The sequence below is a fragment of the Haliotis rufescens genome, unplaced genomic scaffold, assembly GCF_023055435.1.
Source record: "Haliotis rufescens isolate VD_foot unplaced genomic scaffold, xgHalRufe1.0.p SCAF_85, whole genome shotgun sequence".
Classification (NCBI taxonomy): domain Eukaryota; kingdom Metazoa; phylum Mollusca; class Gastropoda; order Lepetellida; family Haliotidae; genus Haliotis; species Haliotis rufescens.
The window spans coordinates 1319281-1329606 of NW_025964378.1; the positions used below are offsets into that span (position 1 = coordinate 1319281).

Here is a 10326-nt window from a genome sequence, read left to right on the forward strand (position 1 = left end):
CAAACAGTATTTTCTGCATAAAAACGGTATGAGTCGAATATAGTGACGAGTCACGAATGTTTCACCTGTAGGTAACACGGATGATTAAGAATAACATTGATAAGTTCCCATAGCATGATATATAGAGTTAAGACTAAAATTATACAATTTGGGTTAAAAGCACCAAACTCGGCACACTTATACATTGAACCATTCCGAACATTTTTGGATATGGATCCGAGTGAACCAACATGAACCTCTGTGGACGCACGTTATTGGCTTCATATGGGATCTTACGAACTGATATACTTTAAATAACTGTTAGTGCAGAAAGTATAATTTATGTTACAAATCTGTTATGCAAAAATGTTATGAATTTCATGTACAGATATCAGCCTTAACAATGGTCTGTTGGTTATGTCACTGGACTAGCTGCATAAGGGTCCAGGCTTCAATCCCAGGTTCAGGCAAAAGTTTTTGTGACTTATAATCAGTTCTGTTGCATCATGGGATTAGTCATGTGACCTCATCCACTGTCACCTCATCCACTGTCACCTTCAGTTTGAAAGGTCTCCATCTTGGAGAAACATGTCATGAACTATTGCAGAACACAGATGTAAGTTTTTAACCTGCTTCTTCATATTTATACAATGTGTGTTCATCTAAAGTAATGTTGAAGCTATCATTTATCTTCAGATGATATAATATTTGTAGAATTTTGTATTTGTAACAACTTAGCCAATTCACTGTTTACACTGTAACTTAGAACATTTTCTTGTTATTTTCTAGTTTCTTGAACCTCAACACTGATCATTTCAACGCTAACGTTCAAAGGAAAAGCATGTTAACGGATACAAAAGAATGAGCTTTTCATTTATTATTGTCAACGAATAACGGACAATAAACATCAATTGAGAGTATCAAGACTGTTGATTTCTGCTATAATATAGTTCAAGAAAATCTTCCCTGCATCTAAATGATTAGGAAGACATTGTGTAGACTGTTGAACGTAGACTGCACATATTTTGGATTTTGAATTTTGTGAATTTTCATTGAATTTTGGTGATTGTTATAACATCATGAATCCTAACGGTGTATTGCCCAACGACAACGCTCAAGATGACAACGGAGGCATAGACACAGAAGAAAGGATGCTGATAGATAGTGGTGATGAGACTGCTACAGAACAGAAACAGCAAGCTCAAAGTGCAAGTGAGATTGAGACTGGACAAGGTAATGAAGTGAGTAATGACATTCAGGAGGATAGTGCTTCTGGTGGTGAGAACATTCTACGTCCACTGCAAAAAAAATCCATATATACAAGCTTGTATATCCTTTGGAAAGATGATATTTCCAAAGGATATACAAGATTGGAAAGATGATATATACAAAATATACAAGTTTGTATATATGACATATACAAAATATACAAATTTGTATATATGGTGTATCCAAATTTGTTTTGTTTGTATATATTGGTAAAGGGAGATAATTATTATGTATTTGTGTATAATTATGATATATGTGCAAATTGAAGTGTTTTAAGTTGAGCACTGTGTCCCTTTGTATATGTTGGTAAAGGGGGATAATTGCTATGTATTGCTCTATAAATGTTTTGTATGTGCAAAATAGTATCAGCAAGTTACAAAAAACTGATTTAGTGGCGGGTAACATTACTGGAAGGTTTAATTAGTACTCCACACTGTTAGCGGGAGTACATACTGTCCTTGCAATGATATTGACGGGTGGGCGGTTGAGGCGTCTGGTACTTTTCCTGGCGCGGTGCTTGGTATGTGAGTAGACTTTATGGTCAAATGCACAGAGGGGATTAGCTGTCGGGGGCGATTGCTTTGGCGGTAACTTCTGTATTGAAAGTGTTTGAGCTTGGATTTGTTTTACGGGGAGGCCGCGATGTGTTTTGTAACAAGCTCTCGTGCATATATGCCAACAGAGTGGATTGCACAGAGGATGAAAACTATTTTATCACTACTTAAAAGTGTTGAATTTGGTTTGTTCTGAGCTGTCGGTTTCATTGTAGATATACATTGTTATAATGTGAAATCTCGGCGGAAACGCGGAAAATCGCGTTTTGTAAAACGGTGGTCCTTGGGGAAAATTGTATTATGAGCAACCGGATGCGTAAATAACGTGTGTAATATATTCCCGTATTATATTTTATAATACTTATTCTTTAAATATTGTTATCAATGCGAGAACGAAGATTACCTTGAAAAAACACAACAGCATGCATATGTTCTAGCAAAAGGAAACTTGATATATATTCATTTGGCTTAATTTCTACTTTGGAAAACTTAGTTGGCGCTCTAAAAGCTTGACGCTGTATAATTTGGCACGCGCATGGTTGGGTGCAAACCATATGTACATCAATAATAATAGTAAAAATAATAATAATAATAATACATCATGATGGCAGTTTCAATGTAAAGATTAAGTATTTTTAAAGATATGGAAAATAAATCTTGATAACTGCTTTAATCTTTGATCTTTGGGAAAATAATAATGGAATTGGTTGAGTGACTAACGTATTCTACTTTAAAAGTGACAGGAACGTGATTTACATAATTAAAATATAGAATAATATACAAATTATAAGAGAGGGTTTGTGATTTATTGTGAGATGAAGTCAGTATTTAACTTGCGCTTTCCGACATTATGCGTGTTTCGCACACGGTTAAGAAAAAAAATGCAATTCATTTATTTATAAAAAGTACGAATGCATCAATCCTACATCACAGGACCATGTACATAATTTGTTGAATGTTATTTCGTGAATACACAAATTGCATAACACATTCCCTGAGGACAAACCCAAATTGCCCGTCCCTTTGTGACAGGTGTTAATTAGAGAATGTATTGCCACCATATTATGTCCCGGCACTTTTATGACATGTAATGAACCTAGTCAATCCCTGGGTCTGTAACAACAACATGGGTCTAATAAAATCAAAGTAACATAAATGTTACGTCAATCGAATTAAAAAAGAGACTGAAAAAATGTAACATGAATATAATTGCCCTTTTGAGGGTAATATAATTTTGGGAAAATATACGTTTTCTTGTATTTATGGACGACTTCACACGAGCTGAAAAATTAAACATATGTTTATATAGCTATATTTACATACATGGCATTAACATGTAATAATAATATTGATCATGTTTGTTAATTTGTACATTTCGTTGTTATTGGTATCCTGGGTATGTTGTAATAATGCATGTGTTCTGATCTTATTTGACGTAGATTACATGAACTAGTAGAGTGACTTTCTTTCATCAGCGTGGAAGGATTACCCACACATATACCCTTAATCCTTTGTCAAACAGAAAGAAGTCATATAGATATCATATCTAACTGGTACTAAAAGTTCACTATCAATCTCCTCTGATAACAAACTTACATTTAATATCCCCAAGCTACAATACCAAGCATGCTCATGGAGTAATTATGAGAAACCCGAATGATATCCTGTCTACGTGGTCACACCCGGTGATTGTTAAGACATTCAGACAATATGGCAGTCTGTATTCATTTCTTATATCCCAAAAGTCCCCACCAAGCTTCCTTTTATTAACATTGGGATGAGGGGAGATATACATATTGTATTAAATAATACATCAATACATCAAAACAGAACAAAAAAGATAGGTCAACAGTGCGGTTGATGGAAAGGGGTTTCCTAAGAAAAGTTATTTAACTCTTTAATACTTAATACGTGTCTCAAAGTATGTATTAAGTCTTACTACTAGTTATTATATATGTGCAAATCCACCCGAATGTCGGATGTACATGGCCGATTTCAAAATAGCTAAATTAGGCACTGTTCAAATTGTTTCCAATAAACCACTGATTAGAAACTCACTTAACCTTTAGAATAGAATCGTTTCTAAATATATTGTAGTTGGGGCATGTGTAAAAATTAATGCAGTGTACCATTGTGACAGCCACAAGAGCATGCATGATGTGTTATCTGAGATGTGTTTTTTAAGCCGATGGAAGTTTAAAGTGACAAAATCTGGTATCATGGCTTAACTGAATATAACATTGTCTAAGTTTAATAATCCTCTTTTTCCGGTGACTATTCCAATTATTAATGGTATCAGGTAGGAATGACTTGCATTCAGTTCTACAACGTATAGCCTGTGAATTGGTTAGATTTCTTTATATGTAATCACTAACAGCAAAGATGTTTTCCATCTTGTAAAAAGGTGTAATGGCTACGTTGGTCTCACTCTACATTTTCACGTGGCTTGTACCTCTTATTGGCCAACAAATAGTCCGTAATCAGTGAGTGGGCGAGGTAAAAATTAACGCCTCATCGGCATTATTTCAGCGTCCGTAATGAATTAATGTGTAGACATTCTAGGATTAATTCTTTTTCTTTGGTACAATTATCCAAAACATTGGAGCAAAATATTGGCAATATATATATGCTTGTTCATGACTTATGTAAAAGGGGTTATTTATCTGAGTGATTGAGTATGGTTCACGGCGGTGGACACCAGAAAGGTATTTAAGACAATTAATCATAGGGCTTACCTCGTTAACTCGCCAATATCATAATCTGACTGAAATATTAATACCAAAGTCCTTTCATTTTAAGATTAGGTTTTGCACTTGGGCACACTTTGACGTGATATTGAACAGTTTTCTTTTTCCCTGGATTAAGTTTTACTTGCATTCATTCATTTGGTAATTTTCTCCAAATTGGCATTAATATTTTATGCAGTAGTATTTGGAACTGTCCATTTTGGGAATAGGGTTGACCCCACCACAAGCACAGTAAACAGAAATTCCAAGGTGAATAATATGTACTATAGTTGGTTGGCTCGACATGCAAGACTCCATAATTTTAGCTATAAATTCATAGTAATATTAAATTAATTTTTTTTATAAAGAATTCATTGATGTATTTGACATGAGACGTAGCGACACTCATGTATTTTATAATAATGTACAATTTCAATGCCTTAAATCTGTTGCATTAAACAAATTCTTTGATTTGATGTTGTCATATTGTGACTCAATTTGTGTCTAGTCTTCCAAATGTTCTATTGCGAATACATATAGTGTCAGCGCTCATGATCGCCATATCTATGAATGGATGAAAATATCATCATTAATAAACTTACCTGAGCTCAATATGTGTTCTGAAGACAAATCGCTGTAAAGCATCTTGCACGGCTTCGTTCACGTTCACCCTCAAATGTACGAAAGGAAAATCTGCAACTGTGCGTGTTCAATGTTCGTTTGCATTTTTGTGACAGGCGGTCGTTATTTTCATTAAGATTCCACAAATTCATAAATCACAACTGAAGTAGCTGCCTTGGTTAACTGGAGTGAGGATATAACTAATTACAAACTCTGTTCTAATTATGCTAATCGAGGAAGTGCATTATACTGGATGACAAACTTAGTAATCCTTTCACACTAATCCTTGTTTACAATGAACGCATGTCAAATGACTAAATAAACATCCTTTTTTATTTTCTTAAGTAGAAGTATCACAATGGGCGGTGAACACAACTGTTTGTAGAATGATAGTTTCAGAAAGGAATACAAATACAAATATACAGAAAGGGGTTTAAAATGGTTTCTTTCTTTGCATCCACGCATTGTTGTTGTGGATGCGGTTATTTGCTGTCGGAATTGTTTTTGCAATTCAATTAGTTAATTACATGTCACATGACAACTGCATGTCACGGGGGCCTGGACATAAATCACGTGGTGCACTATTAGGCCTATAATAACCCCCAACCTTGATTCTGCATCAATTCAAAAACTCCTGAATCCTCATCGACTCCTGAACACTTAGATTTTGACGTTGTCATCTTGATCATCAGAACCATCAAAGGCGGCAAAATACAGTAAGCAACTTTTCTCCCACTTTTCAATTCAGATGTAGACAAGTACAACACGTTTAGTAATGATTTAAAAAATTGTAAGAGTTTCTTAGTGTCAATAATTAGTAGAACAGACGTAAAACAGACATACGAATGGACACGTTATAGACAACAATCCTATATATTTTAGTAACAATGATTAGTTGGAGTGACCAGTATATATTTGCAAAAAATAGATTTAAAGTTCAGCTTTTAAGTACAATACACCCATCATATAGAGCTGCATGTGTCAGGGACCCAATCTAGATAGCGCCAACATCTAGAACCGCTGCGCCGGAAGTAGGTAACGTTTCTAGCTCTTACGTCGAGTAAAATCAGAAATGATTCGCGTGATACATATATGATGTACATATATGTGAACAGCCTCTCGTTATTAATGCCCTTTAATTGTAGTCATCTTACTATTTGATCGTTTGTGCCACACAAAGCTATAAGTTCCGTAATAAAAATACGGAAAAATGAACAGATTAATCTCATGGACATATATTCAAAAATGGTAGCATAACGAATGAAGTAATGTTTTAATTTCCGTTCCCATAATACTGTTTAGATGAAACACCGTTCGCAACTTGAATGGGAATAAACAGTGGTAGCTGTCACTAGCCAAAGGATACTAGACTATACAAGAACAGTTTTAGCATCTCACACCGTCCCGACAGGCGCCAACCTCTCAAATATTGCACAACATATATTGATGGCGTAGTATGACATTGTTTCTTGAATACTGTGCGAAGAATATTTTGTACGATGGCAAGATTCAAAACAAGTATCATTATCTTCTTTGCGAGGAATTTAGAAGTTGGAGTATTGAGAGAGGATAAGATCTGTGGATGAACAACATCACTTGCTTGATAATGGTGTTACAACATACACCTTAGCGTCGCTCCTAACTGTAATAAAGACGTTGTTCATCAATATATCTTATCTCTAATCAGTTTTCATTATCGCTAAAATTAGACAAAACTGTAAAAATGGTTTAACATGTGTGGTAGCACAGCTAGTCCCTGTAAAATTTTCATTTAAAAAAAATCAATAAAAAATCACAGCGCACAGGGAAATTGAGCGAGGCTCAATTCGAACGGTATTCCCATGTTATGTTATGTTTTTCTGAAAATGTACATGAAGCGGATTGGTCAAGAAGTTTGTATGAAGACCACTCCGGAATACAATGATTCAAAAATGCATACATGATATTGTAAATATATCTAGATTTTTAGACAGGATAATGCATAGATAATATTCCAACAGTCAGATTAACCAGATTAAACAGATTCCTCTACGCTGGGCAAACACTGGTCTATGTAGAATCATATCGTTATCTGTTGATAGTCTAGTCTTGTTGATCCGGTAATGATCTATGGCTCTGGTATATGAGGATAAAACATTAATCTAATCCACAATAGAGCCCGTAATTATTTCTTGGTGTTAGTAACGCTACCTCCAGTATAGCCACTAATGGAGACATGGGTCTCTCCTCCCCGTTTGTTACATTACATGCTAATGTTTTTAGACTACCCCAAGATTTAATAACAGTACTTTGATGAAGAAAATAGTTACTATGTAAAAGTTCATGGAGTACTAAAGTTGTTAAAATTGCCTGTAATCTTAATATTTATGAGGGCAATACATTAAGAACTTTCATGATCGTAACGTTGTTGCTCCTTATGTTTTAAATACAGGGACCACCGTCGCATTTTAGCTAGTTTTAGATCTGGATCGAAACAGGACGATTTACAACCCCCAAACCTTTTAGAAAATAGAATTTGCCCGCACTGTTTTAAAATTGTTCATTAAAGTTTGTCGAAAATGAATCTCACTTTATTAAATGTTATGTCCTTTATGATCTTAGAAGTATTTTACTTAGATAATGGTCATCTCTTTTGAAACACGTGACGCATTCATAAAATAACTTCCTCTGTAAGGTTCACACCCATTTGTCAGACATCCCATTTGGCAGGTGACCGAATCATCAGACAGACCAGTCAAGTGTGACCAGTGTATTCGCCTGGTCTAAACTACTAATTACTGTGCTGCTCTCGACTGTGGTCAGAGTAAGCTATTCAAACTCGTTAAGTGATACAGATTAACCAGATTCCTCTACGCTGGGCAAACACTGGTCTATGTAGAATCATATCGTCATCTGGGACTACGGGTTGACGAGCATCTAGATATGTGAAACTGTGAAAGAGTTGTACAATTCTGCCAGCCATGCTTTGTCTTATTCTGTTGGGTGTATGTCTTATGATGTTTTTTTTTATGAAACTGTATGAAAGTCTTGTTGAGCCGGTAATGATCTATGGCTCTGGTATATGAGGATAAAACGTTAATCTAATCCACAATAGAGCCGGTAAATTATTTCTTGGTGTTAGTAACGGTACCTCCATGTATAGCCACTAATGGAGACATGGGTCTCTCCTCCCCGTTTGTTACATTACATGCTAATGTTTTTAGACTACCCCAAGATTTAATAACAGTACTTGTAACGCTTTGATGAAGAAAAAGGTTACTATGTAAAAGTTCATGGAGTACTAAAGTTGTTAAAATTGCCTGTAATCTTAATATTTATGATGTTATGAATATTATGACTGCTCCAATGTCCCGAAAGAAGAAAATTGCCCATATTAAAAACGTTCTCGTAAACAAAGATGAACCGAGCTGGAGAACAGAGCTTTGGAACGATAAACATAACGTTAAGGGCAATACATTAAGAACTTTCATGATCGTAACGTTGTTGCTCCTTATGTTTTAAATACAGGGACCACCGTCGCATTTCAGCTAGTTTTAGATCTGGATCGAAACAGGACGATTTACAACCCCCCAAACCTTTTAGAAAATAGAATCTGCCCGCACTGTTTTAAAATTGTTCATAAAAGTTTGTCGAAAATGAATTTCACTTTATTAAATGTTATGTCCTTTATGATCTGAGAAGTATTTTACTTAGATAATGGTCATCTCTTTTGAAACACGTGACGCATTCATAAAATAACTTCCTCTGTAAGGTTCACACCCATTTGTCAGACATCCCATTTGGCAGGCGACCGAATCATCAGACAGACCAGTCAAGTGTGACCAGTGTATTCGCCTGGTCTAAACTACTAATTACTGTGCTGCTCTCGACTGTGGTCAGAGTAAGCTATTCACCACTCGTTAAGTGATACAGATTAACCAGATTCCTCTACGCTGGGCAAACACTGGTCTATGTAGAATCATATCGTTATCTGGGACTACGGGTTGACGAGCATCTAGATATGTGAAACTGTGAAAGAGTTGTACAATTCTGCCAGCCATGCTTTGTCTTATTCTGTTGGGTGTATGTCTTATGATGTTTTTTATGAAACTGTATGAAAGTCTTGTTGAGCCGGTAATGTTCTATGGCTCTGGTATATGAGGATAAAACGTTAATCTAATCCAAAATAGAGCCGGTAAATTATTTCTTGGTGTTAGTAACGGTACCTCCATGTATAGCCACTAATGGAGACATGGGTCTCTCCTCCCCGTTTGTTACATTACATGCTAATGTTTTTAGACTACCCCAAGATTAATAACAGTACTTGTAACGCTTTGATGAAGAAAATAGTTACTATGTAAAAGTTCATGGAGTACTAAAGTTGTTAAAATTGCCTGTAATCTTAATATTTATGATGTTATGAATATTATGACTGCTCCAATGTCCCGAAAGAAGAAAATTGCCCATATTAAAAACGTTCTCGTAAACAAAGATGAACTGAGCTGGAGAACAGAGCTTTGGAACGATAAACATAACGTTAAGGGCAATACATTAAGAACTTTCATGATCGTAACGTTGTTGCTCCTTATGTTTTAAATACAGGGACCACCGTCGCATTTTGGCTAGTTTTAGATCTGGATCGAAACAGGACGATTTACAACCCCCCAAACCTTTTAGAAAATAGAATCTGCCCGCACTGTTTTAAAATTTTTCATAAAAGTTTGTCGAAAATGAATTTCACTTCCTTAAATGATATGTCCTTTATGATCTGAGAAGTATTTTACTTAGATAATGGTCATCTCTTTTGAAACACGTGACGCATTCATAAAATAACTTCCTCTGTAAGGTTCACACCCAATTGTCAGACATCCCATTTGGCAGGTGACCGAATCATCAGACAGACCAGTCAAGTGTGACCAGTGTATTCGCCTGGTCTAAACTACTAATTACTGTGCTGCTCTCGACTGTGGTCAGAGTAAGCTATTCAAACTCGTTAAGTGATACAGATTAACCAGATTCCTCTACGCTGGGCAAACACTGGTCTATGTAGAATCATATCGTTATCTGGGACTACGGGTTGACGAGCCACTAGATATGTGAAACTGTGAAAGAGTTGTACAATTCTGCCAGCCATGCTTTGTCTTATTCTGTTGGGTGTATGTCTTATGATGTTTTTTATGAAACTGTATGAAAGTCTT

General features: G+C 35.6%; 1 long non-coding RNA gene across 1 annotated transcript; it reads left to right on the top strand.

Moving 5' to 3' along the window:
• Positions 1-312: 312 nt before the first annotated feature.
• LOC125377271 lies at positions 313-899 on the top strand. Its single transcript, XR_007219500.1, has 2 exons — positions 313-595; positions 769-899. It is a non-coding gene; the product is annotated as an uncharacterized LOC125377271 (long non-coding RNA).
• The last annotated feature ends 9427 nt before the right edge of the window (positions 900-10326 follow it).